The sequence below is a fragment of the Stegodyphus dumicola genome, chromosome 1 (assembly GCF_044657685.1).
Source record: "Stegodyphus dumicola isolate Sdum_Otavi_A_Nest chromosome 1, ASM4465768v1".
NCBI classification, from domain to species: Eukaryota; Metazoa; Arthropoda; class Arachnida; order Araneae; family Eresidae; genus Stegodyphus; species Stegodyphus dumicola.
The window spans coordinates 231388183-231395505 of record NC_140768.1 but is presented as its reverse complement, the minus strand read 5'-3'; the positions used below and the strand labels follow the sequence as shown (position 1 = coordinate 231395505).

General features: G+C 33.3%; 1 long non-coding RNA gene across 1 annotated transcript; it reads right to left on the bottom strand.

Annotated features, from left to right (window-relative positions):
* Positions 1-1077: 1077 nt before the first annotated feature.
* Positions 1078-3675, bottom strand: LOC146999507 (uncharacterized). Its single transcript, XR_015039788.1, has 3 exons — positions 3444-3675; positions 3215-3343; positions 1078-1300 (listed from the first exon to the last, which is right to left on the bottom strand). It is a non-coding gene; the product is annotated as an uncharacterized LOC146999507 (long non-coding RNA).
* Positions 3676-7323: the final 3648 nt, after the last annotated feature.

Here is a 7323-nt window from a genome sequence, read left to right as displayed (position 1 = left end):
ATTTATCCTCAGGAATTTCTTTTTTTTTTAAATTAGGCTTATTTAGAATATGGTATTTCTCCTAAAAGAAATTATATATAAAAAATTGAAGAAGGTTGTATATATATGCATGTGCATGTTTATAGTTTAGAGAGTAGTACTACAGTGCAATGCAGAAATATTCCATACTGCTTTGCACAGAAATATGCTGTTCTATACTTATTTCAATATTGCATTCTATAAGTTTGATTCAAAAATGCCATTGCAGATATTTAGTGTATTCCTATAACAATAAGGCTATTGTCAAAGTATGTTTCTGAGTTGTCATTAAAAAAAAAGGTATGCCTTGTACTTTCTTAATGTAATTATTTTGTTTGAATATAAAATAGCAGTGTTTCCTAGTGACCTTGCGGTAACTACTTCCACTCGTTTTTTTGTTTAGAGAGAGAATCGCCATGAGCCCTATAACTCTCTATAAAAAATTAGATATACTTTCCTTGCCAGGGAACAGAACCTTCGTTTGCAAAGTACTCGGCATAATTATCTCTGATATTTTTGGCGAGACTTGTGGAGTTGTTTGAAGATTGTTGTGAAACAGATTTCAAACTTTCACTACATCTCCAGAGCCCATCCTGGACCTCTCCGTTCAACAAAGGGTAGTCACCGTACATTTTGGGACAATATAGTTTGTTACCATTCTGAATTCCATCTTTAATTAAAAAGTTGTGGAGGCAACAACAGGCATTTACAACTGTCTCACTGTTTTCTGGAGTTAAAAGAAGTGGTTTTCTTAAAACCTGCCAGTGAGATGACAGTATGCCAAATGCATTTTCGATGCATCTTCTTGATCGAGAGAGTCTGTAGTTATAAATTTTCTCTGAGCATGATAAATTACTCCTGGTCCGAGGATATGGTCTCAAAAAATGCTTTTTCAAACCAAATGCTTCATCGCCTAAAAATACATGAGGCAAAACTCTTGCACTTTTAGGCAACTTTTTATCATGTGGCAGATTCAGCATATTTTGATCCACTGCTCGTCCCAGGAAAGAATTAGAAAAAAACCCTGCATCGCTGATGCGTCCAAAATTACCTAAAAAGAAACGTACAAAATTTTTATTAAAGTCGTATATGTAATTTTTTAAATAAAATATTTTGGGTACAACATTATTACTATAATCTATGAGAATTATTATACCTATATCTACAAATACAAAACAGTAATTTGCGTCACAAGATGCCATCAACACTATGCTGTTGAATTTTTTGTAGTTCGTATATGTCGAACCTGCCAATGCAGGAGCTTTTATTTCAACATGTTTTCCTGAAAGAAAGAGAAAAAAAAGATAAGGGGAAGGAACAGGGCAATTACACGTGAATTAACACGTTGACTGCCACAGGAAAGTCAGGTAAAATACTCCGTTAGACTTTTTAATTATGTTTTCTTGTCCCCTTTAACTTAAAATCAGTTCTATACTTAGTCCAAATATTTATTAAATTATTAAATAAATAATAATAATTAGTTTACAATGTAATTCACCATAAAGCAGCACAAGAATTCATCGTCTTGATAGTAGAAATTAGTAAAATTAAACAAATAGTGAAACACCATATATAACCAAAAATGAATAACCTAGTGAATGTATAAACATCTTAAAATGTTCAAAATTTCTCATATTCGTTAAATAAACACTACAATCCCTTTAATTACAACATTGTTGTCTTACTTCGACATAAATAATAATTACTTAAAAGATATTGCAGCAAAATATGTATTAAAATTGTAATAATTCATAGAAAAGTTTCCAGAAACCAAGAATATAAAGCAACTTTGTAAGGCCATTGCAGTAATTTTAGTCCTGTAAATCTGTGTGTTTGTGAAGCACCAGTGACTTATATGGCTCCAAACAATAAAAAACCTGTGAATCACATTCAATGTTGGCTGTGAAAAGTAAGGCCACCGTTGAATTATCACTGATGCTCCTAGCAGTCAAGGTGTTAAATAATATTTTTATAACTAGGATATTAGCATATAAAATTTAGCACTTTCATTATATATCATATTTGATACTAAGTATTTGTAATGCTTGCGGTATGAATTCGTTGGTGGCGTGTATAATGTAATAGATGATTTAGAGGTAAAAGTTTTTGGATATTTTATTTATTTTATATGTGGAAATGTTCATTACTTTTTCGCGATCAGGTAATTTCATATATGTTCTTTTTACCGGGTTTAAAGATTGAGAAAATTGTCATGTATTTTCGTGAAATTTTTCTAATATGAGAAAAAAGCAGTGTACAAGGATATAGTGAAGAGTGTGCGCAATGCCATTTTTGTGCAATTCTGGGATTTTTTTGAAGTAAAAATAAGTCGGCGTGTACATGGTTTATGTGTATGTGTTATTTTGAAAAACGCGTAAGGAGTATGGTATTGTGCACTTTTTCCCAATTTTGCAGTGAATATTTGTCATGATTAAGCAGTTTTGTTAGATAAAATTTCTAGCATAAGTGTAATTCGGCTAGTAGATTGTTGGAAGAAGTGTTCAGTAGATAAAAAGAAAAGAAACATGTCTTTACTTCGTGAAGACAAAATGGCGGCGGAAAAAAAAAATAGAGGGTTGCTGTAGGAGAGTTGGTCGCCAAATTTTCGCCAAAAAAACGCCAAGTTACCATAATGTAAAGATCAACCGAATTTAGTTATTCTACACTTTGCTTCTTATAATAATGAATAAATGTAGGAAAACCAAGATAAAACATAAATAGCTTGAGGTCATAATGTGTAAATAGATAAATAAGATATGTACACATATATTCAAAAGAATAAATAATAAAGTTAAATTTAATTTAAATAATTCTCTTGTGCCATTGCTGCAAGGAATGAAATTTGAATTTAACAAACATTCTCTATTCATAAAAAGAAAATTTAAATTTAACTAAATTTTAAAAAATGAAGTAATGCAAAGAAATAAATGATTAATTATTGCTGCGAACTAATCTAGACTATCATTTAAATTCTGAGAGCATATATAAATCAAGTGCAAGTATCGAAATCCATGAATAAATATATAATTCCAAATTAAAGCCTAAAAAATTTATAAAAATGCATAAGTGAATAATTCTTGAGCAGGCAGGAGACAGACTTATTGAGGGGAAGTTACCTTATGGCTTGCCTTTTAAATATATATTTTAAAAAAATACTTGCATTTGACTAAGTTACATATATAACAAAATTATTTACCTTAAGCATACAGAAAGCTTCTCAGATGGTGTCAGAGGTTTCCTCATGCAAGTGTTTTTTTTTTTTTTTTTTTTTGGGGGGGGTCATTTTCTCACTCACAAGAGACAATAAATAATCATACTGTTTAACCTATGAAACAGAAAAAAATTATTAAATACAGCTATTAATTAAGCAAATAATTAATTAAAATTAAAAATAAGAATAATTGTTTTAACTTTAAATACTTAACCGACATACGAGTGAAATTGAAGAACAAATCTTCGTTTCCATTTCTGAGTTTCGGAAGAAGCTCGTTGTGCCAACCAAGTATTGGCCTCTCCAAAAAAATATCTCTCGACCATTTCGTTTTTCACCTTCTTCCGTTGCCTCTTGGCTAATGAGAAGGGCAGATAAAAGATCATTCTGTTGAGCCAGTAAAACTTTGTGGGGAGCTGAAAAAGCCATGGCACAACGAAAAAAACAAGCAGAGCGAACGCGGGAAATCAATCGAGCAGGAAAGTTGTAGACATTGCACGCATGCGCAAATTTAGCTTCTCTCATTGGCCACATCTTACACCTCGTTCTCGCAAGTGTGAACAGGTCTCCCGTATTTTATGACCTTATGACTATGCCTCTATGCGCTTTACGCCCTCGTCTGAACGAGCCCTGAGAGAAATCGGCTAGATGAGGCCCATTGAAGTGGCACCACTTTGCTGGTTCCGTGAGTGGTACTGGACACGTTTTAGGAACATGCGAGCCTCCGCAGTTGACACATACCCAATCTCTGGTGCAAAGCAGGGAGCTGTGAAAAACTGATTCATGTATATAACATTGGGGGGGGGGCGTTTTTTTTTCTTTTGAGTGATTCAATCTGAACACTGAGGTAGCCAATTCTTTTTACTTGATGCATAGCCTTATTTGCATCAGTTTTTTTTTCAAGATGTATAAGAAAAAGGGGCATTGGTCTATTTGCACGTCGGTTTCTGTGAAGAGCGATGTATTTGACGTCGAATCCTTTATCTTTTAAGTCTTGGGTGATGTCCACTGGATTAATTGTAGTAGGGAGGCCTCCGATAACAATTTTGAGGACGTTTTCCTCTGGAAGTTGATAGGTGTGTTTTTTTAGATTAATGTCCGTTACAACTTAACGCACGTATCTGTGCGTATCTGCGTCTGGTGTGTAGTATATTTGCTTTTATCTGTCCTATAATTTACTTGCCAGTTTGTATATTTATATTCTGTATGAATTCGCCAGGTTGTATTATATCATCGATCACTATGGGAGGAACTCGTATTTGATTTGATTTTGCTTCATTATCATTATTCTTATTTGTTTTATATTTCTGAGGTTGACTTTTATCGGCGGTTGTTTCTTTATTCTTTGCATCGTGAGTGATATCTTCTTTCTCAACCGTATGCTCGATTTTCATTATGTCATTGGTCTAGTCTGGACACCGGTCGAGATCGATATTGGAAAACCAGTCGGGATTCTCTTTCCACTCGACAGCAGAAGGGAGAGCGAGTCTGGCCCCTTCAAATTCCGTCGGTGGAAAGTGAAGTGGAAATTCCGTACGGAAGTGACGTTTATTGCATAGCCAACCAGTCTATCTCACCTCTACATTGCTCCAGGCTCAGGGGAAGGGGGTAGTTTGTTGTCAAACGGGCTGTTTCGCACGTGCTTATTACTGAGGATGGCGGTAGAAAAAAATATCGAGTTCGAGTAAATGGTGAAATTTTTTGAAAAAATACGCTGCTGGATTTAGTAAAGAGTATGGAAAAAAGAAATGGGGAACATTAATGGATATTTTAAACGCAGAAAGAAATGGCCTTTTCAAAACTTCAGGTATGTGAAGAAAGGTAAACATAATTTTACGTATGATCTTTTGCAAAATGGAAATTTTCTAAAATGTTACATGTTCGTAAACTATTTGTTAACAGGAATTTTATGTTTAAAATACATTATTTTGTCTGAAAAGGTTATGCAACAACGTCATAAGTCAAATCATTGAAATATAGCACTGCGAATGCGTGTTTAATATTCCTAATGAATTTGAATAAAACAAAATTTTAATTTTTAGCAATCCATGATTATATCAATAATTTTATTTATTCAGGAATTATACCTATCACACAGCTACAAATATACTATGTATCGTAGATACCAATAAGCAGTGAGTAAAAACATAACAAACTTTTAACAAAAGTAATAGGAAGTAAAATTAAATAACTATAGGTTAAATTGTAAAACATATTATCTTGCACACACACACACACACACACACACATATATATATATATGTATTTTAACATATGCAGTGAAAGGAAATTGCAATACATATTCCTATTTATACCCTTTTTAAATCGATCCAACCAGTGACCGTGTGGTAAAATCGCCGAACACTGGTAGTTTGGTTCGAGGTCCAAATACTACGAACGGGTATGTTGCATTACCAACATATCTCTGATAACCAATATATCTGTCATTACCAACATATTTCTCGTAAATTCCAAAAGCATAAAAAAATTAAGGCATACAAAACCTGCTTTAAATAAAAAAATATATGTATATATAAATGCATTATAAATATATATTAATACATGCAGTGAAAGGAAATTGCGGTACATATTCCTATTTATGCCTTTTTTAAGTCGATCCCACTAGTGGCCCAGCGGTAAGATCTCCGAACACTGGTAGTGCGGTCCGAGGTTCGAATCCCGCAAACGGGCTGGACGCATGGGCGTCATTACCAATGTATCTGTCATTACCAATGCAATGACATATATCATTGGTAACTTCCAGAAGCATGGAAGTTTAAGGCACAGAAAATCTGTTTTAGATATATATATAATATATGTAACTGTATAAATATATTAACAGATGCAGTGGAAGAAATTGCAGTACATATATATTTATACCATTTTTAAATCGATCCCACCAGCAGCCGGTAAAATCGCTGAACACTAGAAGTTCGGTCCAAGGTTGGAATCCCGCGAACGGGCTGGTTGCATGGACGTTTTCGTGGTTTTCCCCATGTGTTACGTGTATACGAGCTAGTTTTCCTTAGAATGTCATCCACGAAGGCAACCCTCACTTTAGGCAGATAGCCCTCGAGGCTTTGCCGTAATTACATAAAACCAAAACTAACCACTTTTTAGATCTGAATAAATATACACAAAACTGATGTAATATCTAAAAGTAGACCACATTAAAAAATCTGATAACTAATTACAAATCTTGCATTATAATATTGGCAAGAATTTAACCGAAAATTATACAGGAATTGAACTTGTTTTATACAGGAGATTCTAGAAACTATTGGAAATTGACATTGAAACTACTTAAATAATTTTTTTTACTCAAAGCAATTTAATGTAAATGTTGAATTTAGGATGTGCATAGTTTGAATTATATACTGTGTATTCTTTAATGCATGTCTAATGTATTACATTTTTATACACTACAAATTCAAATAAAAGTAGAGGAAAATACATTATAATTTAAAACATAAAATTGCAAAATTTATAAATTACTCATCAAAACATGAAATGAAGGACATTGATATATACATTAGTTTAAAAATTACAATTTTAAATTAAAAGTATGTACCCCTTCTTTATATGTGAAATAGGAAGACACCAAATATATTATTTTCACTAAAATTTAATTAAGGCATTGGTAATGTAGAATAAATAAATAATGTAGAATCGTCAGCATCAAATGCGTTATTTCTATAGCGAAATACTCGAGTTTTTCACAAATCTTAAGAAATTAAAATATCTATTACGTACACTTTCAAAAACAATCCGTGACCTCCGCCGTCCTCAGTTTAGCTCTAAAACGACGGTCAGAAACTTAAACCGCAGCTGTCCAGCTGACGGAAAAATTTCCGACGCGTCGATCTCTATAATGATTGAAACGATGACACCAGACTCGCTCTCTGTCAAGTAGATCGCAAAAAGCGACCCCTTCTTCTATCTCGACGGTGTCCAGACTAGGGCCCTCAGCTTCATCTACTAGGTGTTGATATTGCTGAAACTTTTCAAAAAGTCAGCAAAAAGGTTCATTTTTTTCATTACGACGTTTTTTTAGCAAGAGGAGGGAGCTGCAAAGTGATTTATGAGATAATGGC